This window comes from Oryctolagus cuniculus, chromosome 20 (assembly GCF_964237555.1).
Source record: "Oryctolagus cuniculus chromosome 20, mOryCun1.1, whole genome shotgun sequence".
Classification (NCBI taxonomy): Eukaryota; Metazoa; Chordata; class Mammalia; order Lagomorpha; family Leporidae; genus Oryctolagus; species Oryctolagus cuniculus.
The window spans coordinates 15,516,827-15,541,776 of record NC_091451.1 but is presented as its reverse complement, the minus strand read 5'-3'; the positions used below and the strand labels follow the sequence as shown (position 1 = coordinate 15,541,776).

The 24,950-nt window shown below is 50.2% G+C and overlaps 1 protein-coding gene across 3 annotated transcripts in view; it reads right to left on the bottom strand.

Moving 5' to 3' along the window:
- SUSD6 (sushi domain containing 6) overlaps positions 1-24,950 on the bottom strand; it is a 98,782-nt gene that overhangs the window by 21,026 nt on the left and 52,806 nt on the right. The window lies entirely within an intron of this gene.

Genomic DNA, 24,950 nt, shown 5'->3' with positions numbered 1-24,950 from the left:
GTGGCCTGCAAGGGGAGCTCTCACCAGCTGACCACGGACTGGGAGGCATTTTCTTGTTCTTGCTGACTTCCAACCTTTGGTCCTGTGAGAGGCCAGGTGGGTGACCTGGGGACTGCTCAGTACACCGAGCACCGGGTATCTCTTTGCTCCTCCCCTACGCTTTTCCTGGTGAATCCTTCCCACATGCCGTTCTCTGAGGAAGCCATACTTCAGCCTCTGTAAGATCTTTAAAACCAACAGGAATCTACTGAGATGTCCATAGCAGGGCACCTGGCCCGTCAGCTCTAGAATTTGCCCATGATCTTCACCTGCATTTATCCACCTGGCCCCTAGGACACCATCTGAGCTCTCTTTGATCATTAAGAAAGCAACCTCAGAACACAGACTGGGAAGGGACCCGGGCTGGCAGTAGACACCTGCACCCCATAGGACCTGGGTTCAATATCTGGTTGCTGACTCTATCTCCTGCTACTGCAGATCCTGGGTGGCAGTGGTGATGGCTCAAGCTATTGGTTCCTGAAACCCATGTGGGAGACCTGGATTGAATTCCTGGCTCCCAGCCCACCCCAGCCAAGCCCTGCCCTAGCCCCAGCCATTGTGTGGGCATTTGGGAAGTGAATCAACAGATAGAAGCTGTGTATCTTTGTCTCCTCTCTGTCTGTCTGTCTCTCTCTCTTTTCCAAAGGAAAACAACAACAAATAAACAACTACAGATCAGTGAGACTTGGGCCTGGACTAGGTTAAAGTCGGGAGTAGAATCTCAACCAAACTTTTATTTTTTTAGTCTAAAGACCGTGCCCATCACCTGCTATGGCTTCTCTTGGTTTCCAGACCCATCTGTCAGGTCACTTTGACTGGCGACAGAGGTTCCTGGTCAGAAAGTAATGGTTGCTACGGATTCACCCACTCTGCATGCCAGCAAATAGTTATGTCCAAATGCCACCTTGGTGAACAGAAATATTCTCAATCTCTTGTCCTCCAAATACCAGGCTTAACAACCTTCACTCAAAGGAAAGGAAAAAAGATGTATAGGTATTGGTCATTCTCTCCAGGTTACACTTTTCTAACAGGAATCCCTTCATTAATATAACAAATAGCTATTGAGTACCTACTACATGCCAGGTTGGTGCTAGAAATTCAAGGGCAAATAATCCACAGTCTGTCCTTGAGAAGATTTCAGTCTCTGTGAAAATGGGTAAGGACCCCCAACCAGATTTAGTAAAGGTAATCAGTACTCTGTTTACCACAGGTGGGTGGGAAAAAGACACTGGCCCTACTCTCTGGATGCCCACTGTCTAGTAAGTGACCACAACAGATATGTGTTAGAAATCAAGACGGGCTGGGACAGGCATTTGTCACCGTGGTTAAGATGCCACTTGGGATGCCCACATCCCATGTTGGAGTTGCTGGGTTTTGAGTCCCAGCTTCACTCTGCATTCCAGCTTCCTATTAACGTGCACCTACAGGGGCAGCAGGTGATGGCAGAAGTAATTAGGTCCCTGCCACCCATGTGGGAGACCCAGACTGAGTTCCTGGCTTCTGGGTTCAGTCTGGCCCGGCCCAAGCGGTTGAGTGCACGTAAGGAGTGAACCTGCAGATGGATGGACGATCTGACATTCAAATCAACTAAAGACATTTCAAAAACTTTAAAAATCAATATGGGGGCCAGTGCTGTGGTACAGTGGGTTAAAGCCATAGCCTGCAGTGTTGGCATCTCAAGTGGGTGCTCGTTTGAGTCGCAGCTGCTCCACTTCCGATCCAGCTCCCTGCTAATGCACCTGGGAAAGCAGTGGAGGATGGCCCAAGTCCTTGGGCCCCTGCACGCACATAGGAGACCTGGAGGAGGCTCCTGGCTCCTGGGTTCAGCCTGGCTGCTGTGGCCATTTAGGGAAATGAACCAGCATATATAGATGATCTCTTTCTGTCTCTCCTTCTCTGTCTATGTAACTCTGCCTTTTAAATAAATGCATAAATCTTTAAAAAAAATTTAATGTGGGCTACAGGAGATTCTGAAAGAGGATTAATCCAATGGGGAAGAGACCTGAGAAGACAAAAGAAATGGTATCAGAGCTCGAACTCAAGGGAAGTGGGACTGTGACCACAGGGTAAGGGAGAGTGGGAAGAACACAGAAGGAAACAAGCACACAAAGGCAGAGAATCAAGAGGCTGCACGTTGCAGGAAGTCGAGAACAATTCCAGGGTTCGGGGGAAGGCTTCAGATGCAATGCTGTAGAATGTGAAATCATGGGGCCGGCGCCGTGGCGCAGTAGGTTAATCCTCTGCCTGCAGTGTCGGCATCCCATATGGAGGCCAGTTCTAGTCCTAGCTGCTCCTCTTCCAATCCAGCTCTCTGCTGTGGCCTGGGAAAGCAGAAGAAAATGGCCCAAGTCCTTGGGCCCCTGCAGCCACGTGGGAGACCAGGAAGAAGCACCTGGCTCCTGACTTTGGATCAGCACAGCTCCGGCCATTGCAGCCATTTGGGGAGTGAACCAACGGAAAGAAGACCTTTCTCTCTGTCTCTCTCACTGTCTGTAACTCTACCCATCAAATAAACAAATAAAATCTTAAAAAAAAATGAAATCTTGAGGTGAGATTTTAATAACTCTTAGCATCCTAAAACACAGAAGCATGTTATTCACAAAAAATCAAAGTCTGCTCCGAAGTACCAGTCCAACCAAAGAGGCCAGCCACGTGCATCTGGCTTCCTGCTGGAAGAGACTTTCCAGTACACTGGGTGGGCTGGCAGGGGAGAGGTGTGGGGGGTGCGGCGGTGGCACATGGGGAGGGGGAGGAGCAAGGGAAACTATGTGGGATTTCCAGTGCAGCTGCGTCACCACGTCTGCCTAGGTGAGGGGCACCGGAAACAACTGGGGCGCTCAGAGGATACAAAGATGGCTTCTGTCAACTTCTCTCCCGGGATCCTCCCACAAGGCACAGATGGCCTATCCCTGGAGGACTGGGTCCCACAAAGCAGCTGCCCCTGGGTCCTGGTTCTAACAGCTGGGGTCACAGGTCCTCTGTGCACAAGCTGAATGCCAGAAATCAATGGGTCCCATTGTGCCTGCATGTGGAGCTCTCAGTCCAGCTCTGGCCCTGTGTCTGCTTGGAGCAAGGACTGGGGAGAAAATAACGCTGTAGTCTGTGAAAGACTGTACTTAGAAATGCAAGGAATGATAGAGTTTAAAAAAATCCAACTTTCTGGAAATCATCCTGACTTTGCCAGGAAACTGCGGAGATGCGAACTGTTTGGGAGCTAAGGCCATGCCGATAAAGCAGGGGGGAGGGGATGGAAGGAGGACAGATCACAATCAGAGGAAAATGACGCGTGCCTCTGTCCTCCTCCTCTTCCTGCCCGGTGTTCTTCTTGCCAACCAGAAAGCTGGCTGGATGCTTCACGTGTTAGAAAACGGAGTAAAAATCCATGAAATGACGTGTGTGCACACAGAGCGTGCAACTGTATGATTACATAATTAGGCACATTAAAGTATTTGTACTGCTGAGACTAAAAGCCCCTCCTCGAAGGCCCTCTACCAAAGTTGAAAGGGGAAAAAGAAAATAGAAAATAAAGCATCTAATTGCAATCTCCCACAAAGCCAGACCTCCCCAGCTGGTGCCACAGCTGAATTCTCTTAATTAACATGTTGTAACGGCAACTATGAAAGACACCGTACGCTTTCCGACTCCGTACCGTGGCCAGCCAGGCAGGGGAGAGCCCGCAAAGCTGTCAGGACAGACTGCTCTCTTTTTTAGTCCCCTGGTGTAGGGCACTGGGTAGTTCTTTTCTAAAACTCTGTTGTTTAAAGCACTCCACACTCAGCGAGTGAGGAGCTGAACTGGAGAGATTTGACAAAGTTCACGGTCTAGGAGCTGGTTTACTTTGTGGAGGTTGTTTTCCTTTCAAACTGCTCAAATCTGGGGCTAGCAATGTTTGAGCAGGCCAGATTTTTAAACAAAAGCCCATCTGACAGCTTAAAACCCTATAGGTTAAACGTATCTAAATGGAATAAAGATGACAGGAATTAGCATATAAATGAGTGAACACAGGGGGAAAGGCACTAACACATGGAGAGGAGGTCAACATGTAATGTATTCCAGAGAGCAGACTCTGGCAGCTCTGGGAAGACAAAGACACTTCTGTCTCTGCAAGGCCACGTCACACCAGCACCTGCTACAGGTAGTCCCCCACATGCCTGAACAGGGCCCTCAGAGTCAAACAATAGGTCTACATTGTGTAAGAAGGCTGTATTTTCAAAAAGCCAAAAAAGACCACTAAGTGTCCAACTGTACCCCATCCTCTGGGCACAATCTGGAACAATCTATGAGGGCGTGTAGACTTCAGAGCTGTGTGTATGTGTGTGGTTTCTTTTAGCAGCTGACAGTCAAGGAGTGTCCCACAACAGTGACCTCCCCCCTTGTAGCACACTGGCTACATTGCAGATTCTTTTTTTTTTTTTTTTTTTTTTTTTTGACAGGCAGAGTGGACAGTGAGAGAGACAGAGAGAGAAAGGTCTTCCTTTGCCGTTGGTTCACCCTCCAATGGCCGCTGCGGCCGGCGCACTGCGCTGATCCGAAGGCAGGAGCCAGGTACTTATCCTGGTCTCCCGTGGGGTGCAGGGCCCAAGCACCTGGGCCATCCTCCACTGCACTCCCTGGCCACAGCAGAGAGCTGGCCTGGAAGAGGGGCAACTGGGACAGAATCCGGTGCCCTGACTGGGACTAGAACCCGGTGTGCCGGTGCCGCAAGGCGGAGGATTAGCCTAGTGAGCCGCGGCGCCAGAAGGTAGAAGCATTCAAGCTCCCTCCGGTGTATGTGGCGTGTGCTGTTGCTTGGCACGCGGCCACACCTCACAACCTCTCAAGAGGTTCTTTCTCAGCTACTACACAAAAGTCCTAATTCACTACACAAGGTCAACCGGGGAGTCCATTTACAATGTACCAGAGCACAGACTGTGCCGAAGACAAATGTTTAAAAGGAAACTGCCCGGCCTTTGGAACTGTCTCACAGGATATCAAATTTAGATTCCTTGTCTCTCAATCAACCAGCTCCGAAGTCCCAGAATCATTCTGATGAACGCAGAGAAGACACAGGCTAAAGTGGGCCCACATACAAATGAAGCATATGTCCAGGACCAAGGATCTTCGGCACTCAGCAATGAACACGCACCTGCATTTTACAAAGAGACCAGGACCGCATCCAGAGCCCCGAGGTTTGCACTGCGCCTTGCAACGTCAAGCCCGTCAGCACCTGCACAAGCCTGTTGCTCAGGAGGAAAGCTCCCCCTGGGGTTTCCCCACCTCTATGCCCTGTTGATGGAAAAGACTTGTCAAACATGCAATCAGGGCCCTGAACGATCTTCGCAGGTGCATCCAGCCAGACCCTGCAGAGTAACCTTGGTGGCACAACAGTTCCTTTTCAACTGGGAGAACTTGGTCTGCAGTAAACGGGCCCAATGTGCCTCACTACAGACACAGAGTCTGCACAAGCGGACAATATCCTCCAGGGCTGGCCCGTCTGCACCAGCAGCACTTCACCTGCGACCACCCATTCCAGTAGGGCCCCCACTGCGGCAGACAACTCTTCCCTCAGAGCTGCTTCCTCCCTCAGTCCTTCCAGGGTCCCTCAATCTTTCCATCTCAGAAGGACAGAAACAAGCAAACATGAGAATTTCCACTGAGACATCTGCAAATGTGGGCAGAGCCACTCACAAGTCAAGCCCGCTTCAAGGACACCCCGTCACTCAACCACAACAGAATGGTTTTCACACTTGATCTACCCATATCCTGAAACACAGCTTTTGAGAAAAGGGGAAGAAAGCCTGGGGCTTAAAGAGCAATGCCTTGGGGTGAAAGCTGAAGACTCAAGGCTCTAAGCTAAGTGCCCCTCCTTAGCCACGAGGGCCCCAGTGCCGAGAGAGCCAAGCCCGACAGCGGAGCCTCAGTTTGGCCTGCACCCAGCTGGGCTACAGGCTGGACTGATCCCCAAAGAGGAACTGCTCACTTATCAAGGCAATAAGGCCACAGCATGCGTCTGTGCCAGGACACCTGGGGCAGGTCTGCTGGGAGTGGCAGGCCCAGACCAGGCACAGCAGCTGGAACTGAAACTATCAATCATTTTCTGACTATTAAGAGAACCAGGCAGTACCTCCTTCGGCAATCGTTAACTTTCCCCACTTCTGCTGGAATTAATAGATCTTGGGATCCACACAACATGCTTATGCTTGCTGGCCCTCACTGATAGAACAGATAGAATCTCTCTCAATAAAACTGCTTCTTTCAACTTATGGTTTTCACCAAGAATAACTGCTACACTGATACACCACTAAGAATACTTTTTAACTGATCCCTTAAAAATTCCAACTTACTCAAGCTGTTTGTTTACATTCTGTAAGGGGGTGCAGGGCACAGAGGAAGGTAATGCACCCAACCAAGGGTCTGAGGAAGCAGCTGAGCAGGTGTGAGGTGACTGTGTCACTGGGACAGTGACCACTGGTCAGTCTCTTCTACGATGATCATTGGAGGCCTGGCATCTGCTGCACACTGACTCCACTGGGCCCTGCAGGGACAATACCTCCATTCGGGGCAGGGTCTGGTCAAAGCCTCACTCCAGGTGGTGCCTGTCCCTGATCCTCCTCAGCCAGCAACAGCCTCGTGTCCCAGGTGCTGTCCCCTGTTGGGGAGCTGCAGCAGGGGCCACCAGGCTCGCCCAGGGCCATTCCTCCTTGCTAGTCACTGACGGCACACCTGCCCTCCAAACTCTGGACAGAGCTAGGGCTCCCTCCTGGCACACCCCAGTTCTCCTTCCTGGGCTGGACTTCCCTCCAAACACATTCTTCCTCATGATGCTTTCTTGTCACCAACTTTTAAAGGCTGCCAGTGTCTTTCCACAAGTCTCAATGTTCTTCCTGGAAATGAATGTTCTTCCTGGAAATGCAAGTCTCCCCACACCTGGGCTTGCTCCACTCCTCGCATGTTTATGTCCCACCAGGCTACTCCCACTGGCCTCCCTCACCCAGGACCATGGCCTCACCTCAACCTCCTGGCTCCCCAACTCTGCCCCTTTCTCTCTCCCACAATATCCTCCATGTGCACTCCCAGCAACCCGAGCTAGCCCTGGTCTCAGCGCTCTGCTTTCTCTGAACCAGTGTCTGCGTGGCTCCTCAGCTGCATACCTCTTTGTTCACTGGCCCTGCCACTCGGGGTACCCTGAGTCCTCCAAAGGTGAAAGCACACACCTTCACCATTCGGGCTCACTTAAGGCACTGGACACCGCTTGAGGCAGCCTGCCCGAGACTCTCACAACATGCAGGACCCAAGTGCTTACAACGGCTTCCAGGGACTCGCTCTTACGCCCCACGCCCCACACCCCACTCCTGACCCAGCCGTGGAAAACTGAGCCTTCTGTCTGCACACAGCCAGCATTCCAGCTTGCATCAAAGCATCAAACAAAGGATTTCACAACACCCCCACGCCCCTTCAGGCTCCAAAGCTCTTCAAGGGCACCCTGTCTAAACAAGAGGTAAAGTATATTTTGGGGAAATGATGAAGCAACTTCCCATAAGAGGACTGAAAAAATTCCCCAATTGCAAAAAAGGCTTCTTGGAAACAAACAGAATAGCTTCCCCATCAGGGCAGAGAAAGAGCCTGGACATCCAGGCTCTTCAGCCTTGGCAGAGCCTGTTGTGCAGGGAATGGGAGGGCCGGGAGCTGCAGGGGGAAGTAGGGCAACTCTTCAAGGCCAGATGTGGAGTCAACACAGTTTTCAGAGTTCCAGGCCCAACCAAACGCTTCCACTGATACTGCCCAGTATACCACCGCGAGTTCACCCTCTACTTTCTCTTTCTCCCTTACACACATGCCTTCAACAACAGGTACTGTGGTGCAGGAACTTGGGCACAAATGCAATCATATTTTAGATACAGCACAGCACTTGCTATTTGGAAACAACTGCCCAGGAGCAGACATTTAGCCAGTAGTTTGCCTGCAGAGGGGTCAGTGCTGTGGCACAGCAGATTAAGGCCCCTGCCTGCAGTGCTGGCAACCCATATGGGCACTGGTTTGAGTCCCGGCTACTCCAACTCCAATCCAGCTCTCTGTTAATGTGCTTGGGAAAGCTGTAGAAGATGGCCCAGGTCCTTGGGCCCTTGCACCGGCATGGGAGACGTGGGAGAAGCTCCTGGCTCCTGGCTTCAGATCAGTTCAGCTTTGGCCATTGTAGTCATTTGAGGAGTGAACCAGCGGATGGAAGACCTCTCTCTGTCTCTACCTCTCTCTGTAACTCTTTCAGATAAATAAATCTTTCTTTAAAGAAAGATGCCTGCATCACACATCAGAGTACCTGAATTTGATTCCTGGCTCTGGCAGAGGTGATGGCTCAAGTAATTGGGTTCCTGCCATCCATGCAGGAGACCTGGATTGAGTTCCTGCCTATGGCTTCAGACACTGCAGGCATATGGGGAGTGAACAGATGGATGGGAGTTTCTTCATGTCTCTTTCTCTGTCTCTGCCTCTCTCCCAAACAAATGAAATTTTAAAAAGAAAAGAATGTTACCCTGATTCATTTGCATGTCTAACAGATCTCCAGCGTTCCCAGGGAAAAAAAATTTTTAAGGCCTCTGAAGGAAAAGCAGAGGACCATGTCCAGAATTCTTTCCCTGAGCAAGGCCTTTCTGCAGGCAGCACTCACACATACACGTCCTCATGCGCCACTTTCTAAACGTGTCAATTTACCGGTTCACTCCCCAAATGGTTGCAACAGCCAGAGCTGGGCCATCAGAAGGCAGGAGTCAAGAGCCCCCTCCAGGTCCCCTACATGGGTGCAGGGGCCCCAACACTTGACCAATTCTCTGTTGCTTTCCTAGGCATATTAGCGGAGAGCTGCATCGGAAGTGGAACAGCTGGGACTCGAACTGGCACCCATACAGGGATGCAGGCACTATAGGCAGTAGCTTTACCCGCTATGCCACAGTGCCAGCCCCAATTTATTATTTTCCGAGATGAGCAATAAGTGACTTGCGGGTGAGGAGAGGGAGGAACTAGGTGCTTCCCTTGGCTGCTCAGTGCAGTCCTTGCCTGCAGGCAAGATGTAGGATGTCTACATCAGCTCCTTAACCGCAAAAAATCCCCTTCTGCAGCTACTAAAGAACTGGGCTGCAAAATGACTGGGGCCAACTCTTGTAAACAGAATTTACAGGGAAGGGGCAGAGATGTATCAGCTTTCTTCCCCTAACAAAGCCACAAGTGAAACAGACTAATGGCACCGGAAAGGCTGAGTCAGCCTGGAGACTGAAGGAATCCTGTCTCAGAATTCACACTTGTTGAGATCTGTGGGGTCTCCGAGGTAGAATGGATCCTCCCCAGCACACAAGTGGGGAGCAACGTCTGAGCTGCAGGGAGCAGCACGTGCAAGGTGCTGGGGAGATTCCAGGACGAGGACAGGCCAGGGAGGCGGGCTGACAGAAAGCTGAGAGCGCACAGGAGGGTAGGGCTGTAAGGACTGTGCACTTACAGAAGTCTTAGGAAGAACCCTGAGTTCCTTCTTTTGTGTTAAGCACAGGAGCAGCACTATGCCAAGTCTGATTTTGGCAGCTACTGCAGCAGCAGCAGAGTGGAAGACGGGTTTGTGGGGAGAGGAATGAGCAGACATCAAAGACCAGAAACCCAGCAGGGGTCTGACAAGAGATGATGAGGTCTTGGGTGCCAGCAGTGTGATTTTTTTTCTTGGAGGGGCCATCAGTTAGACCAGGGGTGGGAAATATCCAGACTGTGGCCCATATAAGGCCCTGCCAAGGCAACCACAGACAGGACTCAAAAATGCAATAAATCTATAGCAGGCTAATTTTTAAGTTGATAATTTTGTTTGGCCTGCAAATGATACTATAAATTTCCAAATGGCCCTTGGCAGAAAAAAGGTTCCCCGTTCCTGATCTATACCCTTGGCTGCAGCTGACAGCCAGTTACCCACCACAACACCATCAGGAAAGGGAGCACTGGTGCCTCGGCAGGACCTTACATGTACAATGGAAATCAGTGAGGTGGGACAGGGTAGGGCTCTGGGAGGGGATTTGCCTCCGGAATCCATCCCTGTCACTGGAAGGTTCTAGGGCTCTGGAATACCAAGCTGCAAAGCCTAAGAACCCAAGGATCCAAAATGAGAGAGTTCACCGTCTCAAGGAGAGACAGCTGCACTGTAGGAGACTCTTAACAAAGGGGCCTGGGGAAGGGATGCTGAATCCCTGCCTACCTGTCCCTCCTCCCCCAGCCAAAGGAAAAAAAATCCCTGTTAGAGGGCAGATATGGGGAATACTTCACTCAGGTTGTGTGTTTATGAGAAGGTGTACATTTAAAGGCTATTCCTAGTGGCTAAAGGGCCTGGGAAATGGCAGACTCTGCCCATAAAAACACATTCCAAAACTTCCAGAAGGAAATCTAAGTGCCCATCTTCATGAATGTTGGCTGAGAAAGAATGTCTAAGACAAAGAAAACATCCCAGAAAGGAAAAAATATTAATACAATTGGCCCCATAAAGCAGCATTGTGTCTGACTCCTTGTCCTCAGACCCCTCTACACGACTGAAAAGCACTGAGCCCTCCAAAAAGTTTGTGTGCTTGCTACATCTCCCAACTTTTCCATACTGAAAACACAACTCGGAAATTTAAAAATGCTTATGAATTCTTTTTTTTTTTTTTTTTTTTTTTTTGACAGGCAGAGTGGACAGTGAGAGAGAGACAGAGAGAAAGGTTTTCCTTTGCCGTTGGTTCACCCTCCAATGGCCGCTGTGGCCGGTGCACCGCGCTAATCCGATGGCAGGAGCCAGGTACTTATCCTGGTCTCCCATGGGGTGCAGGGCCCAAGGACTTGGGCCATCCTCCACTGCACTCCCTGGCCACAGCAGAGAGCTGGCCTGGAAGAGGGGCAACCGGGACAGAATCCAGCACCCTGACGAGGACTAGAACCTGGAGGATTAGCCTAGTGAGCCCCGGCGCCGGCATGAATTCTTTTTAAAAACAGCAGCAAACTCATTAACATGAACATAAGAGAGAATAGGACAGCATGTCAAGAAGCCTTGCAAACTTCATCTTGGTATTAATATGGAAATAGTTTTGACCCATGAATCCCCCAAAAGGGTCCCAAGGACCCTTGAAGACCACTGTGAAAGAGAAAGTTTAAATAATCTACAAATTAGAAGATAAAAAAAGGAAACAGCACTTGATTTTTAATTTTTAAAAAATTAATTTTGTAACCTTCACAAAATTAAAGACCCACAGGAATACCATTTCATATCTAAGAGACTGACAAAAATGGATATGTCACAATACCAGCTACTGGAAAACATGTGGAAAAATGGGAATTTTGTTATAAACCAGTCATGGTGTAAACTGGTACAATTATTCTAGAGAGCATTTGGCAAAGTGCAGAAAGTTGGGGTTGTGCCTTTACAACCACCCAGCAACTCTGCTGCTGGGGCATACCAGAGAAATCTAGCACATGTGTTTAGAACACACATACAACACGCTGTTTGTGACAGCAAAAAAATGAAGTCCTCTACAGCCACACTGGTGAGAATGTTTACAAACAGCACTACAAACTGTAGTTGTAATTAACTACAGTAACTTAAAATTTGAAACTATACATTTATAATTGTTAATATTCACATACATAAACAATTATATAATAATAATGGAATGCTGTAAGGTAAATTTAAAAATGCACTATCGTGGATAAATCTGAAAAACAATGTTGAGTGAACAAAGAATGCCACAGAAGGTCAACACATTTTTCAAATACATAAAACAGTATCCTCTAGTGCTTCTGAATGCACGTGCAAGTAACATGAAACATAGTTGAAAAGAAGTACATGGGATCATGACACTGGTTACCTCTGGAGAAAAAGCGGAAGCAAATATGTCAGGTATGATTAGAACGGTTTTGTTTTGTTTTTTGAAGAAGCAGAGAGACAGAGTGTGTACACGTGTGCCCACCTGCAGATTCAATGCCTTTTTTAATAAATAGAAACAAATAAGCAAAAACTGAAGCAAAACAAAAAGAATGCAGATTGCCAGGTTGTACACCCTGGATCCATGGAATGGTAACTCGGGGACGGGGGTATGGGATTTTAAAAGCACAATAATATTGGAGAAGCATTACCCAGAGAATGCTGGTTTTTTTAGGTCTGATGGCAGAGCCAAACCTCACCACCTTCCCTATATCCCAGTCTCGGGCAGTCAGATACTAACCAAAAATCCCCTGACCAGCTCTGCCTTGGCTGGGTTCCTGTCTTCCCACCAGGCCTCATTTCAGTCTCAGCTCTTCTGGAAGCCATCATAGACGACTAAGTACCCGAAACACTCAAGGGCAACTAAGACACACTCCATCCTATCTTTTCCTCCAATTAGATTGTAAGGCCCTTGGTTCCCAGGAGAGACCCAGTATATACAGAGTGGTTGAGCAATACTAAAGACCACAGCATGGGAAATCAGTGTTCAGAACAAATACTATAGCATCGAAACAAAAGAGAATTTGAGCTGCAATGTAAGGACTTATGTTCGAATCCCGCTTGGCCCTTTATTGGCTACAACAGGCTTAATATGAGGACAATAAGATGCCAGAATATACAAGAAGGTGTTTCTGTCCTATCCACTGCCAACAGTGATAAGCTGTTAGAGCTACTGCTACCTGTTATTTCTCTGATCTCAAGAGGTGGTTCATAATATTTATTCCTCTTCGGGGCCAAGCAAAGAGAAGCACAGAAGCAAGAGATGCAACCATGAAAACGCAGAGAAAGAAAGCCCCAGAGCCTACAGGTCCCCAGGGTCTGCACGGAGCCAGCACTCAGCTGGAATCTCACCTCCACAAGCCTCTGCACTTCCACCAAGGCTGGGAGGGGTGCCAGGGACACACACTCAGCTACTGGAGCAGTCCCCAGCACAGCCCAGGAGGCCTATACGTGTTGACTAACCAAAATGAGTTATGTGAAGTTTGCATACATACCGCCTAGAACAGGGAGGTATTCTCCAGGGGACCTCTTCCCCCTGCACACCAGGAACTAAGCAGAGTTTGATAGGTGCAAGGTGAGCAAGACTGAGCCCCCAGGTGGGTGTGAACTGAAGCACAGCAACCCTCCCAGCTTCCTGAATACAATCCCAGCCAGTCATTAAGACCATCTTCAAGCCTTTCTTCCAGTAAATGAAAATGCAGAGCGCAGTACCCAGCTGTCTCAGATTAAAGCAGTGGTGGTGAAATAAGACGCAGAGGCAGGATTTCCAATTACGACCAACAGGAGGGTGTTCAGAAGGGAGGAAATGAATGGAACCATCAAAAGGCGGGTGATTTTACTTAACACAAAGTAAATCAACCTGGGTCTTTCCCTGTTTCGGCAGAGACCTGGGGCTAGTCAGTGCTCAACTGTCTGAACGTTGCCTAGGCTGGCTCCGAGGGGCTGAGCGACAAGTAACCAGGGTTGGGAACTCTCTCTCTCTTGTCCCTTAAGACAGAAGCTGGGAAGGCAGGGCCAGACAATGGTTCTGAGGCAGAGTGTGCTGATTCCCTCCAAGCCAGGAGTCCCTCAGCTTGCCAATACAAACACTGCCCCACTCCTGCAAGAAATCAGGGCTAGAAACAGGGTCAAACGCGATCTGAAGACCACAGCAAACTCCCTCGGGACAGTGGACACATTCTGTAACTCAGAGTTGCCCTGCACCACGTGAGCAGACGACAGAAGGAGACAGGAAGAAGATGGGGGTGCTCTGGAGGTGCCCCCGCAGCGTTCACCAGGGTCTTTGGTGATTACCTGGTGCACCCCCAACCCCTGAAACACTCAACACACATGGCCAGCTCTATAAAAGTGCTGAAGAGTTAACATGAGTGTTGCACAGAGAAAGGGAAGGGAGGAGGCTGGAGGAAGACCATGGGACCTAGAAGATGGGGGAAACCGAAGAAAAGAAAAAGCTGTACTTGGACACAATGCCCCCAGTCCATCCACCCGGCACCGACACAGGCTGCGAACCACGTACTGCGTCAGGCAGCAGGGAATGAGAGGGGACAACTGAGCACCTGGGACACCAGGGCTGGCAGACAGCCAGTGGAGCCTTGGGCTGGGCAGGGACGATCCTGACGGCAGAGGTGCTGCGTGCCATCCTTGTCTGGAGGCAGGTGTCACAGAAGCAGCACACAAGTCCCCTCTCCGATCGCCACACTCCCCAGCTTCACTTCGGGCAAGCAGGCCTCTGGATGGGATTCTGACTCACCACTGCTTATCAACAGCATTCCTTATGCAGAAAAAACAAAACAAAACAAAACAAAAAAACAAAAAACAACAACAACAAAAAAAAAAAAACAGAAAACAAGCAAGCAAGCAGAAGAGTTCCTGAGCCTGGGGGAGGAAGCTGTCGAGGTGAAGCACTGAAGAGCTCCCTGGAGAGATGGCCCAACCCTCCCACCACCCTTGGGCCAGGCAAGCTACAGCTCCTGAGAGTCAGTGCTGGGGCCGACGCCCAGGACCCCAGCTCAGGGACCTGCTCTTCATCCTGGAGAGGCTGGTGGAGGAAGGGCTTCCTCCAGGGCAGACTTCTCCACTGCTGCCCCAGAGGAGACAGAGAAGTGCAGGGGGGAGGAGCCGCCACTCTCTGTAGGACCAGACCGGCTTGCAGATGGTCAGAGGCAGACCTGCCTGCACCCTGTGTTAATCATTCAACTTTCTCCCAATTTTAGAATTAGCTTGGTACCCATTGGAGCCTATTTCCAAACCAGCTCTCTCCCCAATGGGTTTAAGATCTCTCCACTTGGGGCCGGTGCTGTGGAGCAGTGGGTTAAAGCCCTGGCCTGAAGCGCTGGCATGCCATATGGGTGCCGGTTTTAGTCCCGGCTGCTCTTCTTCTGATCCAGCTCTCTGCTATGGCCTGGGAAGGCAGTGGAGGATGGCCCAAGTGCTTGGGCCCCTGCACCCACATGGGAGACCCAGAAGAAACTCCTGGCTCCTGGCTCCTGGCTTCGGATCAGCGCAGCTCTGGCCGTTGCAGCCATCTAGGGAGTGAACCATCGGATGGAAGACCTCTCTCTCTGTCTCTCGCTCTCTCTGTAACTCTGTCTTTCATATAAATAAAACAAATCTTTAAAAAAACACTCCTCTTGTACCCCTCTGAAAAGGGTGGGGGACAGGTTTATTCACCCCAAACATAAATCTGCAGTTCTTGTTGTACGATCCCCGGCCAGCTGCCAAGTCCTTCTTTAAGATTCTCCAGTCTCCTCGCAGAGCCACTGGATCAGAAGCTGCAGGGGGCATGCCCGGCCACTTGCGTTGCCAGGTCCTCTGGGGCCTCAGGATTCTGAGGCTGGTGGCTCCCCACAAGTGTGCGCCTCTTCACTGGCACACCTGAGTGACCTCTAGAACTTCCCAGCCGGGAGCCCACCAGGTTCCAGAGGGGAAGGAGGAGCTTCCCAGCTCAGCATATTCTTCTCCTGCTTCCAGGGTTCCAGGCCTTGGGCGAGAGAGACCAAGAGCAAAGACAGACCAGGAGCAAAGAGAGACCAATGGAACCGCTCCTTGAAGTCTTCACAGAGGAAGGAGCGGGTCCTGGGGACGCTGCAGGGCCTTGGCTCTAACGTGAATGAAACAGGTCCTGTCCGCAGCAGCTCTAGGCATGGCAACCAGCTTTCAGAGGGGCCACAGCTGGCCCAGACGCCTCCCTGGATGGAAGTTTGGTACAAGACCAACCTGGGCTGCAGTACTTGTTCTGCAGCAAAACTGAACCAGGGCAGACACTCAGGGTGGGGTGTGTGTGTGTGTGTGTGTGTGTGTGTGTTCCGGAGCCTCAGCCATGGGAGGGAGGGGAACCCCCAATACTTCCTGGTACACATCCGAAGAGAGAGTGGACACAGTGTCAGGAAGCTGAATGGGGCATTGCAGGTGCCCCCTGCCACACCACTAACAGAACAGTTAGGAAATCTGTCGCACCCCCTCCTCCCCATACCCGCTCCCCACTCTTGTTAGCTCTCTGCTCTGGCTCCGACCAGGCCTCATTCCCAGTGGGAGCTTTCTCTGTGGCTTCTCAGAGGAAAACGGACGTCAGACTGGTGGGTTACTCAACATTCTGACTACAACACCAGCAGTCCATGAAAAATACTTCTCTGGTAATGATCCTTGTCTTTCTCCTCTCGCCTTCCTTATTCCTTTCTGGGAAGTCCCGGTCCCAGACTGAGACCCCATAGCCTGGAGTTTCAAACTTACTCGAGATCTGGCATTCCATGGGGAACTTGACTTTGACTTTGTATATAAAGGAGACTAGTAAGTACATGCCTCCCGCCCAGGGATGGACGATGGATTAACCAGTTAGTGTTAACTGAGTGCTCTGAGCAATTCAGAAAAAAAGATGCTGACTGGGGGGAAAAAAAGAGCATTATAATAATCCCTTCCACTGGAATACTTTTATTTTTACTCAGCACTTTTCATATATTATCTCACTTAATCCTCTTACTCACCATCTTAGCTATTCCTGCAAGGCCAGGTCGGCAGTTAGGGGAAACAGATTTTCTGAATGCCATGGCGAGGGGCCAGTCGCACAAAGGCTTTGTGCTGCCTGTGGACAAGGTGCTGAGAACAACAGCTCGGAGCAGGAGCGGGAGCGGGCTCCTTTGTGTAGGGCACTACTGAAAGAAACCCGAAACACATCTCTGCTGGAAGTCACCACAGTTCCGCACACATCAAATCACAGGCAGGCCTCACCCCGCTTCTCCAGTTACCCAGCCTGACTCAAGACAAGGAAACCTGGATGCTGTCCTCCGCGTGGCCCCGTTCCAGCTGCTCCTGCAATCACTTCCTTTGCCAGTCAGTTCTGAACCCCCACACCCTCCAGCCTACCAGTGGAATTCATGACGCCAGCTAAGACCCACACGGGACCCCCACACAGGCAGCGAGAGAAGGGGCCCTTGTCAGACATGCCTCCCCGGCCCTCCCCCCAGCCTCACTGAGGCTGCTCCTTCCTGTCCCGTGGGCAAAGGGAAGTCACGTGTCACTCTTCTCATCCTCAGTCTTCTCCCACGACTTGTACTTAAAATTAACATCCTCCTCCAGCGATCTTTACTTCCCAGTTTAGACTCATTCAACCTCTTGATCCATTAACTGGGGTTTTGTTTTCTTCTTTAGCCCTTTGATCGTTAACCCTTTTTCTTTAACTCCAGCAGAGCCAGACTTCCACCTCCTGCCTGGCTCTGATGGCTCAGCCAGGAAAGGCACCTGCCTCTACCTTTGGGGGGTGCATCTCCCAAACTGCTTTTGGTGATGCTCAGTCTAAACTGCCAAATCCGCACACCAAGGCTGCACTCCTTATTTTGTGCGACCCCTGCTTTGAACATACTCCACACGGGGGAGGAAAATACTGGGATGCAATATACTGGGACAGAAGTGACAGGGCCAGTTCCAAGGGAAGTACCCAGAGCAGACACTATACTAATACACTCCTCTCTTACCTCTAGACACCCCACAACATGCTGGCTGAGTGCCACCTGTGAGGTGCCACAGGGTAACAATGACAGTAACAGCAACATTTCACCCTGGCAACAACCCCATATATATGGTTGTGTGTTCTCATCCCAGCTTGACATATCCGAAGACCAATGGATCCAGAGTCTGAGAAACTTGCTCAGAATTACATATTAATGGCCGAACTACAATTCAAACCAGCCCATCTGGCCCAAAAGACTAATTTTTTAAAAGAATTATTTATTTGAAAAGCAGTTAAAAATAGAGAGGGAGATATAAAGATCTTCCTTCTGCTGGTTCATTCTCCAGATGGCCTAGAATGCCATCAGGCTCTCCCACACGGGTGCAGGGACCCAAGCACTTGGGACGACTTCTGCTGCTTTCCCAGGTGCAGTAACAGGGAGCTAGATCGGAAGCAGAGCAGCTGTGACTCAAACCAGTGCCCATATGGGATGCCGGCATCACAGGAAGAAGCCACACTCGTTGTTCCACGACACTGGTCCCCAAAAGACTTCTTCTTAACCCTCTCGTGCTAGCTACCTCACTCCCCGTCTTCAGGTCTTGGTGTGGACCTCTTAGAACCATCCCACCGAGCAGGAGCCTCTCCCACGGGCATTCCAGCGTGGCACACCGACTTCCCCGATCCCAGCAGCTGCCGCAGTCCTGGCAGTAGCTGAGTGACAGATTGGGGCGCGGACTAGGCCAGCAGCTCTGCAGCCCTCTCGGGCCACAGCACCATCCCTGGCCACTGCTGTCCTCTCGCAGGCTTATGAGGGGCACTGAAGTGCATGCGGCAGCTTCCCTCGAGAGCCAGTCCAGTATCGGTCCCCAGAAAGCCCCCTTGGCATGCCATACCTCCTGCGTCACCCTTTGTCAACATGTTCTTGTCTAGAGAAGTTAATGCTGATGATGAAAGCTCCAAACACAGCCCCACAACCTGGTAATGCTGGAGCCATTGTAGGGGGCATGTGAACCAGGATCTGCGGAAGACAGGGCTCAGGTTCCTCAACGCTGAAATCACCAGGTGTCTTAGTAAGCCATCAGATCAAAAGACCCTTCAGATCAAAGACAGTGGAGATTTCTTAGGGTTCCAACAACTGGGAAAACCTCTTCACAGCCTCTCAAAGAGAAAGGACTGATACTAGGGCTCCTGCTAATTCCATTCAAGAAAATACACGAAGCCCATGCTTTCCTTTAGACCCTATTACTTCTAGTGATGAGCGAATGGGTGGTGCCTCAAGAGAGAAGGCTACTGAGTTGGGCCCTAAAGGATAGAGAATGGGAGGAAGGCTCATTCCAGTCACGAGATGATAGGGCAAGAACAGGCTTGGGGCCGGCACTGTGGCATAGCGGGTAAAGCCACCACCTGCAGTGCTGGCATCCTGTATGGGCGCCAGTTCGAGTCCTGCCTGCTCCACTTCCGATCCAGCTCTCTGCTATGGCCTGGGAAAGCAGTAGAAAATGGCCTAAGCCCTTGGGCCCCTGCGTTCACGTGGGTGACCCAGAAGAAGCTCCTGGCTTCAGATTGGCACAGCTCCGGCTGTTGCAGCCATCTGGGAAGTGAATCAGCAGATAGAAGATCTCCCTCCCTCCCTCCCTCTCTCTCTACCTCTGCCTTTCAAATAAATAAATAAATCTAAAAAAAAAAAAAAAAAAAAAAAGAACAGGCTTGAAGATACTATGCTGATGTTCAGGGAAGGGGGAGACAGGGGGTTTCCTTAGCTTTGACCTTTAGGGACAGAGGCTACAAACAAACCATCCCGGCTGCACCTCCCAGCCGCCGTCTAATACCAGGGTGTGTTTGAGCTGGCATGGTTTTCCCTACATCCTTCCACTAGACCTTCACATCCCTCCTCATCACTTCAGGGGACCCACTCGGAACTGTAGGTTAGTACACTCAGCCTGTGCCTCTCCCAGCAGACGAGCCCCAGCACCTGCACCCCTGACACCCAAAGACACAGTCCCATGCTTCTTGTCACCCTTGCCAAACGGCTGGGAACAGGATCCTTTGGGGAACCACAGGCACCCCCAGAGTACTCCTGCTCATATGACCCAGACATGGTCCTGCTTGTCTTTATACGGAGGACAAACCAGGAATTCCCCAGAATGTGCTCTGGAGTCTACAGGGGACCATCACTCGGTTACAGCACAGAAGCAACATGTAAAGGACTCAGTCCCCGCCTTCAACAAGCTTATGTGTAAACACACAAATAAGAGCAAAGAACAAGAGCTGCGAACGAAGACACAGAGAGACATGTAAAGTAGACTTCCAGGCTCAGAGAACAAGCAGCCTCCGTGAGAGTGGTACAGGCAAACAACCATGCAACCCACTGCTTTCTCCGGTTAACCTCGCGGGCCACACCGGAATCACCATGCTTAGTACTCAAGGAGCCTTAGTGGGGCTGCACTGGCTCAAACGTCACTGGCTCCAGCCTCCAAAGTCATGAGCTCTGGGAAGAAGAGAGACCCACGGCCTTCCCCCGAGCCTGTCCCCAGCCTCCCTGTGCTGGATCAGCACTAAGGAAACACTGACAGCTGCTCCTCCTGCCCGCTCCGTCTCCCACTGGTCCGCAGCAATCCCAAGAAGTCTCCAGCACCTCTCAGCATTGCCAGAGTCAATAAGACCGAACTGTCAGAACTCAAGCCAGTGACCATAAACACACAGGTCCTGCCCTCTCCCAAGGAGACATGTGTCTACTACGCGTGAAGAACTGGTTAGGCCCTCTGCATTTCATAAAGTGTCCCCCGATGCTCAGAACAACAACGGCTACAAGCAGAGTTATCATGGCCGTAACTTCCAGAAACATTCTGCACCCTCTTCCCCCAGGGCTGAAATGCCTAAAATACTTTTGTGAATTTAAGAAGAAAAAAAAAAGTGCTCTGCAAAGAAGAAGTACTGACAAGAATCTGTTTCTCCCCCCAGGATGACTTGCCAGAATTTTAGATGATTAAACAACTGTACTTCAAAAGATCTGGTTACTGACAAAGCTAGCAAGGCAAACGGGGGGAAAAATCTCCAGGCCTGGGGAAGCAAATCAATCTAGGCAAAGAGGGGGTTTTGTTTTTTAAAGATTTATTTATTTATTTAAAAGGCAGAGTTACAGAGAGGCAGAGGCAGAGAGACAGAGAGCGAGGTCTTCCATCCTCTGGTTCACTCCCCAGATGGCCACAACGGCCAGAGCTGAGCCGATCCTAAGCCAGGAGCTTCTTCCAGATCTCCCATGGCAGTGCAGGGGCCCAAGGACTTGGACCACCTTTCCTGGGCTTGCTTTCCCAGGTCATAACAGAGAGCTGGACTAGAAGAGGGGTAGCCAGGACTTGTAATGCCGGCATTGCAGGCAGTGGCTTTACCTATTACACCACAGCACCAGCCCCCAGAAAGAGGCTCTTAAAAGAAATGGGGGGGTCAGTGGGCCAGCACTATGGTGCAGTGGGTAAAGCCACTGCCTGCAGTGCCAGCATCCCATATGGGTGGCCAGTTCGAGTCCCAGCTGGACTCGAGTCCCAGCTGCTATACGTCCTATCCAGCTCTCTGCTATGGCCTGAGAAAGCAGTGGAAGATGGCCCAGGGCTGGCGCCACGGCTCAATAGGCTAATCCTCCACCTGCGGCGCCGGCACACCGAGTTCTAGTCCAGGTCGGGGCACCAGTTCTGTCCCAGTTGCCCCTCTTCCAGGCCAGCTCTCTGCTGTGGCCAAGGAGTGCAGTGGAGGATGGCCCAAGTCCTTGGGCCCTGCACCTGCATGGGAGACCAGGAGAAGCACCTGGCTCCTGGCTTCGGATCAGCGCGGTGTGCCGGCTGCGGTGGCCATTGGAGGGTGAACCAACAGGAAAAGGAAGACCTTTCTCTCTGTCTCTCTCACTGTCCACTCTGCCTGTCAAAAAAAAAAAGGGGAAGATGGCCCAAGTGCTTGGGCCCCTCACCCACGTGGGAGACCCAGAGGACACTCCTGGCTCCTGGCTTTGGATTGGAGCCCAGCTCTGGCTGTTACAGCCATTTGGCAAGTGAACCAGCGGATGGAAGACTTCCCTCTCTCTCTGCCCCTGCCTCTCTGTAACTCTGCCTTTCAAATAAATAAATAAATCTAAAAAAAAAAAAAAAAAAAAAAAAAAAAAAAAAAGAAAAGAAAAGAAAAGAAAAGAAATGCTGGGGTGGGTATTTGACACGGTGGTTAAGATACCACTTAGAACACCTGCACCTCCTATCTGAGTGCCTGGGTTTGAGCCACAGCTTTGCTCCTAACTCTAACTTCCTAATGGGCACCCTGGGAGACAGCAGGTGATGGCTTGGGTCCCTACCACCCACATGAAGGACCTGAACTGGGTTCTGAGTTCCTGGTAAAAGCCTGACTAACTGGCTGTTGCAGACTTTTGGGGAGTGTATCAGTAGATGAGAGATCCCTCTTTGTCTCTCACCTGCTTGCTCTCTTGCCTTCAAATAAATTAATTAAATATATATATATATATATATATATAAACACACACGAAGAAATGCTGTCAAATAGATCTCAGAAAAGTAGGAGGGGCCAGGCGTTTGGCCTTGTGGTTCAGCCGCTAGTTGAGATGCTGGAATCCCACATCAGAGGGTCTGAGTCCAAGACCTAGCTCCACTCTTGGTGACAGTTTCCTCCTGATGCACACCCTGGAAGGCAGCAGGTGATGGATCAACTATTTGAGTCCCTGCCACCCACACAGGAGACCTAAACTGAGATTCTGGCTCCTAGATTCAGCCTGGCTCAGCCCTGACTCCTGCTGTGTGGGCACTTGGATAGTGATCCTGCTGGTGGCGGGTGTTCTTTTTATTGTTGTTGTTCATTTGTTTTGTTTAATTTTGACAGAGGTGGAAGCAGAAGGACTACCAAGACAAGAGAAAATAAGACATTTCTTATTTTTTTAATTCTAATGTTGCATTATCCCACATATGTTTTGGAATCATTTAAAATGTAATCCTCTGGGGCTGGTACTGTGGCACAGAAGGTTAAGCTAGCACTTGGCATGCCAGCATCCCATAATTATCATGCAGGTTTGAGTCCTAGCACCTCAGCTTTTGACCCAGCTTCCTGCTAATGCACATACTGGGAGGCAGCAGGTGATGGCTCAAGTACTCGGGTTCCTGCCACCCACACACCCATGTGGGATGCCAAGATGGAGTTCTAGGCTTCTGGCTTTGGTCTGGCCCAGCCCTGATTCATGCGTGCATGTGGGGAATGTGCCAGCAAAGGGAAGATCAATCTCTCTTTCAAGTAGATGAAAATAAACAAAAATTCTTTAGATGTTCATGGAAAAACAGAATTAAAAGCTGGTTACTGAAAATTATATTTCAATCACATCATTTATATGTATTTATATCATTATACCACATCACTTATATTTATTTATATTTTTATACCATTGGTGATATAAAACATATTTTTAAAGGAACAAACTCATGCAAGGTTTTAACATGCAAGGTTTCAAAAATGACTCCAGAAGTTCCCAACTGGATCAGTCAGGTTTACTTTGGCCTACAGTTTTGCAGGTTCACAGTACAAGATCAGACTGGCCCCGCTGGTTCAGTCTCTAGTGAAGTCGTTGCTGCTGGCAGAGTCCCAGGGCAGCAAAGAATAGCACATGGCACAAGGGAGCCCATGGCCTGTCTTCATCTCCTTATGAAGCCACCATGAATCGGTCATGGGACTCTACCCTAACCCAACCCAACCACTTCCCAAGGGCCCTATGTCTTAACACCATAACTGCATTAGGTTCTCACCCTCATAGTTCCATTAATGTAAGACTTTGGGAACCAAACTTTTTAACACATGAGCATTTGGGGGACATTCAACACCCAAACAAACATCCAAACCACAACAAATGGTAGCCCTGAATGCCAACAAGAGAAAGGAACGGCTTCCTGAGAGGTCACCTCGCTGAGCCCAAGCACGTACATCTGGAAGCAGCGTTACTGCTCTTTTCCACTTGTCTTCATGTGTGGGATGAATACATGTAGCATTTGAGAATTTAGGGGCTTAAGAAAACCTCGAGAATATCAGGGATCTAACGCCGCTCAGGATGTGTTGTGTTGGAATGAACCAAAAAGAACCCAAGAAATTGAGAACCAGGAGCAACTTCCAACCTTGAGCCTGTATGAACCAGTTAACAGTGGGGGATCACAAAAACCAGAAGGGCAGAATGCTATCAGCTGGTGCAAGAATCTGATCTTCCAACAAGGCAACCACTTTGTTGTGTGCCAGACAATGTTCCAAGTTCCTTACTTACACTGTCTTATTTAATTCTCCCAACAACCTGACGAAGCAGGCATTGTTATCATCTCCATTCTGGAGAAATAGACAGTGAGGTCAGGGAAATTACCGAAGGTAACATGGTTAGCAAGGAACAAAGGTGGTATTCAATCCCAAATCATCTTACTCAGACTGTGCTGCCTCTTGAAAAGGCAAGGAGTTGGGCCGGCGCCGCGGCTCACTAGGCTAATCCTCCGCCTTGCAGCGCCGGCACACCGGGTTCTAATCCCGGTTGGGGCGCCGGATTCTGTCCCGGTTGCCCCTCTTCCAGGCCAGCCCTCTGCTGTGGCCAGGGAGTGCAGTGGAGGATGGCCCAGGTGCTTGGGCCCTGCACCCCATGGGAGACCAGGAAAAGCACCTGGCTCCTGGCTCCTGCCATCGGATCAGCGCGGTGCGCCGGCCGCAGCGCGCCGGCCGCGGCGGCCATTGGAGGGTGAACCAGCGGCAAAGGAAGACCTTTCTCTCTGTCTCTCTCTCTCACTGTCCACTCTGCCTGTCAAAAAAAAAAAAAAAAAGAAAAGAAAAGGCAAGGAGTTGAGGCAGAAAGGCCACAGATAAAATACCAGGCCACGCTAGTGACCTAGTGGGCCCATGAGAGCTGCAGGTCCCACAGCTGCTGTTTTAAGGTATATATGAATTGAATCTCATTCCACCTGACAAGACAGCTGTGTGAAAAAACTCCAGGGACAAGAGTTTTTCTAGACGTTATAATCAGGGCTGGTGTTGTGCTGTAGCAGGTTAAGCTGCCCCTTGTGACACTGGCATTCCACACTGGAGTGCCAGTTCAAACCCCATTTATTCCACTTCCCATGGAGCTTCCTGCTAACGCACCTGGGAAGGTAGCAAATGATGGATCAAGTACTTGGGTCCCTGCCACCCAGGTAGGAAAGCCAGATGGAGTTCCTGGTTCCTGGTTTCAGCCTGTCCCTGCCCTGGCTGTCATGGACATTTGGGGTGTGAACCAGCAAATGAAAGATTAATATCTTTTTTAAAAAGATTTATTTATAAAAGATTGATATCTGTCTCTCTCCTCTGCCTCTAACAGGTTAGGCTGTCACTTGTGGTATCAGCATCCCATGTGGGCTCTGGTTTGAGTCCTGGCTGCTCCACTTCCAATCCAGTTCCCTGCTCAAACGCCTGGGAGAGGAGTAGAAAATGGTCCAAGTACCTGGACCCCTGCACCCACACGGGAGACCTGGA